This window comes from Crocodylus porosus, unplaced genomic scaffold (assembly GCF_001723895.1).
Source record: "Crocodylus porosus isolate Cpor-Errol unplaced genomic scaffold, CroPor_comp1, whole genome shotgun sequence".
NCBI lineage: Eukaryota > Metazoa > Chordata > Crocodylia > Crocodylidae > Crocodylus > Crocodylus porosus.
Window position 1 is genome coordinate 28,776,151 of NW_017728918.1, and position 5,391 is coordinate 28,781,541.

Genomic DNA, 5,391 nt, shown 5'->3' on the forward strand with positions numbered 1-5,391 from the left:
ACATTTGGGCTGCTCAGATCAGCAAAAAAACTACACTGGAGCTATACTTCTGTTATATCACAATCCATGTAAGAAAGAAACTGCCAAATCTTCAGCAATTATAAACTCTGTAGCTCTGTTCTGAAGATGGGTAGATTCTGAGAGATGGAGAAATGAGGTAACTAATTTACTTTTCTGACAATTAATGTAAACAGCTGAAAACCTACTTCAGATCCAACGTGGTGTTTGAAATAGCATCCTTCTTGATTTTAACTTAATCCATTTTCAGCATGGGTTTATTTGCACTGACTGCCCATACTTCTCATCAGCTCTAGGTGTGTTTTTCTAGTATGGGCACTGATGAATGCATATGAAAACTATACAGGTGAAAACAAGAATAGGCTAATTGACAAGGTTAAATTTCTTGTAACCACAACACTTAGTATCATGAAGGAATAATAGAAAAGCCCTAATTTTGATAAAAATTGTTTAGATAAACCATTTACCTGCTAACTGTGACTGGGGACAGTGTTTTCCTATAATCTGCACTGGACTGTTGTGCTATTTCTATGGCTAAGCCTACTGTGAGGACTACATTATAGATAATACCATCCCAAATAGATTTTTATGTAGCCATTACCATCTTCAAAATACTTAAAAAATATTATGGTTTTAGCACCAAATTCCTACAGTAATATAAATATTCCCATTATAAAATGAAGAAATTAAAGTTACAGAGAGCTATTTTAAGGGCTGGTCGATATTACTTCTTCCAGAAAAAATAGGGCATAATTTCTAGGGGGCGTGAAAATTTCATGCCCACCATACTCACCATCTGGACACAGCTATGCCAACAAACAAGGAGTTCTGTTCATTTGTCTCCGTCATTCAGGGAAGTAGCATAGGTAGGTCAAAAGAAAAATATTTCTGTTATCAAACATGTACACTGGGAGCTCTGACACTGGCTAAAGACAGAAATTACACACAACTGATAGGAAACTAGTCTAAACCTGTAACACAACAGAAGTTCAGTGCACAAAGACTGATATATAAATGGTGGAACCCAGTCTAAGACAGACCTGGATGGATGTAGTATTACAATTAACTGATTTAGGTTAAACGAGTCTATCAAACTTCAGTACCAGATCTCATCCCAAATCAAGATAGGTTGCAGCCCCTTGGCATCCCAGGATGCTTTCTGGGCTGTCACAGAACTGAGGCAACAAATCCTCTGCTCCCCAGCCCAGCCACAGGCAGAATGGGGGGCAGGTGAAGGGAAAAATGGAGCTCCCCACTCCAGCCCAAGTCCCCGCCACAGCTGGGGTCTACACAGTGGGGGCCAGGCCTGCTCAGCCAGGCTGCAGGACCACTTGCCACAACTCTGCCCCCTGCCTCTCAGCTGTGAAGGGTGGGTGGGCAGGGGAGTTACAGAGCACCCAACCCAGCCCACCCCCCCAGCTGTGGTCTGCCCAGTAGGACTGGGCCTGTGTAGTGGAGGCATCTGCTCTCCCCACTGCCTGCTCCAGCCACTGCTTGACGCTTCTGAAAGGCTCTTGCCTGCACCTGTCAACAGGTGTGACAAGAGGCCCCCCACCTGTGCTGGCTGGCTCATATGGGGAAGACCAAGGCTAGGGACTCATGGTGGGGCATCTGCTCTCCCATCAGAGCACCATATCCAGTAAAAAATCCCTGATCCATGATCCCCAGAGTCTGGGAGTGTGGGAGCTACACACACCCTTGAGACTTACGGATTGTGGCAACTGAGATCCCCAGGGTCTGGGTATTTCATGCGCCCTGGAGACCTAGGGATCATGGCAGTCACAATCCCTAGGGCTCAGGGGTTTTTTTTAACTGGGCATTGTGCACTGGTGGGGGAGCATATACCCCCTCTGCCTAGATCCAGCCCCAGCCCACTCCCTCCATGCACAAGCTAACAAGCATAGGTGGGGGGCCTGCCTGGCTGCTGTTGAGAGCTGGCTGGTTGTGGGGAGCAGTAGGGCTGGGAAGAGGGCCACACTGGCCAACCAGGGTTGGTCTGGCTTCTGGGAAGCTTGCTTGAGTATCCCCAGCCTGCTGGCCTCAGCCAGTACTGGCACCCTGCTTTCCCCCACCATGGAAGGGGACTGTCTGTTTTGTTCCCTCCCAAACTAATGTAGGGCACTTACAGTAAAGTGCAAAACCTAGAGTGCTTCCACCTTGGGCTTTTTGAACCTCTGCACTTGGCCTATATAGCTAAGCTGGCACAGGCCTGATGGCGGTAGCCCCATAGAGTAGACCAATGGTCTACAACCTTTTCAAATTCCAGGCACCCACCCATCACCTTTTGGAATGTAGTGGCATCCTGTTTAAAAAGCTTCATTCATTTGACTAGAACAAAATAGAGCAGTTCTTCTGTGACAAAAGTCAGAGGGCATCTATACATGTGTTCTAGGGTTCAGGGGGAGAGAAGGTAAAGATGTTTTAATTAAAACAGCTCTCAGAGTCTCTCTAGAGTGCCCACAACATCATGTATATTCAGCATCCTGTGCTTCAAAATGGCTACGGGGGCACTTTAACTAAAGTTTGTTTGACACCCTTTAAAGTGCCCCCACTGCCATTTTGAAGCACAGAATGCTGAATGTGCACGATGCAGAGGCTGCTGGAGTGCGCTAATTAATATACTTCATATGACTCACAGCAGATTTGATTGAGCCTTCTTCAATGTGTGCTAAGTAGCACACATCAGAGCAGAACTGCATCACACATATAGATGCCCAGAAAGACCACAACAGGTCAAAATATTCTCAACAGTATGGATTCCTGTTAGCAATATCTCAGTTTATCTTGCAAGTTATATGTAGATGTTTGCATCACTTATGGCGCTGGTATTGTGTGGCACCCCTAAAATGATTTCACAGCACCCAAGGGTGCTTCAGTGCCCTGGTTGAGAATTACCAATATAAGCAAACCCAGAGGCTTTAGTATTTTTTATAGATTGAGAGTCAAAAAGAATTTAAAAATCTAGTGTGATTCATTTTCTGGTTCTTGGTGGCATGGTGGCAAGAAGAACCTAAGCACTTTTGTTTCTCAAGACAAATGAGAAATCCTGACTTCAGCCAGGATTGAGAACAACTACCTGGAGAACTGATCCTTTAGCCAGACTCTGCTAAAAATAAGCCATACCCAAAACAGTTAGGAAAAGATTAGTTAAAACTTCTTGTTACCTATTCTTATGTTAAAGTAGCCACCCACAACTGCATGACATGTATAAGTCATCTAGTGTACTTCAGTTAGCAGCAACATTCTTTTAAATGACTGGTTTAGCCAAGTCACAGACTTGATCCTACTTAGCGTAGGAGCTGTTTTGCAAGATAAGCATGTTGTACCCCACATAGGAGATTTGCAGCACATAGCCTGAAACTTACTTTTCACTTCACATAACCATTCGACTCCTTAAACTTTTCCTTCTTAACTAAGCAAGGAATGTGTTTCCTTCCTCCATCCCCACCAACAAAATTATGCTAAACTCATCAGTAGAAAGAGCCTGGTATCATCAGTTCTATGTCCTGCTGAAGAAGAAATTCAAGACTTTTTAGGATTGGGTAATCTCAAATGCAACAAACACATGTTTATGCTTATTGTCATGTAATCAGAGGGATAGAATGGGCCCAATTCTCAGGCACTTTTACACAGCCAAGTCAAAATGGCCTTAAAAAGAAGGCACGCTTATAATCATTTTAAGGCCCAAGAAAGAAGCCCTAGTGAGTGGGAATGGAGATCATTGTATTATGGATAATTACAGAAACCCAGATCCTACTGTGTTGCTATAGCAAGCTCACAGGTCCACCCTGGTTACCTGATGCCCCCTCAGCCACACCTGCCACTCTCTAGCCCTCCCTCACCTCTAGTCTCTCCCTTTCTATACCTTAGATGAGATTGCTAATGCACTGGGAAGGTAGGCCCTGGAAGTTAGGAACAGTATTCCCCCTTTTGGGCTCTGTCCCTGGGCTTCTCTACACAGACTCAGTCCTGGAGTCACTATGCTTCCCTAGGGGTGCTTTCTCTTTAAGGCAGCCCCATACCCAGAGGCCTCAAAACACTTGATGGCGTTGCAGCAGTTCTAGCCTTGACCCCCTTTTCTCTGGGGAAACCTGCAGCCAAGGTCCACTACCATGGACCACCACACTTCACACCTCTGCCCAGCAGACATCTCATCCTGGAGAGCAGGCCTTGCACCCCCTCCCATGGTCTTCCAAACCTCCCTCACAGCCACTGCCCAAACCTCCAGTCAAACCTGAACAGAGAACTTCAACTCAAACCAATCCAACTCAAATATAAATCCTCCTGGGGCCTCTTTATCTTCTCTCTCTCCTACCTAGGGAAGGCCCCCACGTACCTTTCCTAGGCTAGCTTCATGCCTATCTGCATTTTTGCCCCAAACTCCTTAACCTGTGGCAGCCCAGGTCAGACTGCTACCCTCTAAGTCCAGAGGCTGAGTTTATATGCTCCCAAGCCCAACCCCAGCCCCCTTCCACTCATCTGACCCAGCTTTCAGCTCCCAGGGCCCAGGTGCTGCTGATTTCTCCATCAACAGCCTGCCCTGCTGCAGCCAGTGGCTCAGTTCACATGGGTGGCTCACACCTGCTGCCCTTTGCCATCAGGATCTCTTCCATCTGCCCCAGCTATGCTCCCCCTTCCTAGTAACAAGGGGTAGGGGTTTCCTGTTACAGTTTCATAACCCACACTTCTAACCAGCTCAGTGTTTTGCCATGAGTACCATACAAACTAATTATTTTCAGAGTGCATCTCAGGTTTGCTTCAACTGCTATAGCTACTTCAACACCACCAAACGCTGCCCCGTGTCTGTGTATATAAGTGTCCGTCCTGAGAGTTAGAACACATCCAGTTGCTACTTCAGCTCCCATACATCCCTACACCATTAGCCTTACACTGCTTCGAAACTAAGGGAATTCCTCCAGGTATTGTTACAGCAGGGGTGGGCAATTATTTCAGGCAGAGGGCCTCTTGATGAGGTTTGGTCAGCTGTCAAGGGCTGCATGTGTAGCCCTGCCCCTTCACAATTGCCCTGCCCCCTGTTCACCATCTAACCCCTGACCTTTGCCACCAGAAGTCCCTTCCCTTGCCCTTCTCCTTTTGGAGAGGTGGCCTTAGAACCAAAAGTTATACCCTGTCATACGGTCTGTGTTGTAAGACCCACCCACCCGACACCAAACTGCCCCACTAGCCATATCTGTCCCAGAATCCTCTGCCCTTATCACATGATCCCTGACATCAGAAGGTATACCCCTTAACTGGGAAACACTGCCCAACACCAGGGCCCACCCTCACAGTGCATGGCCTCCTCCTGGGGCCCCAAGCGTTCTGCCCTATGGGCCATGAGGCACAGGCATAAGTTACCAGGTAGCAAGGGGT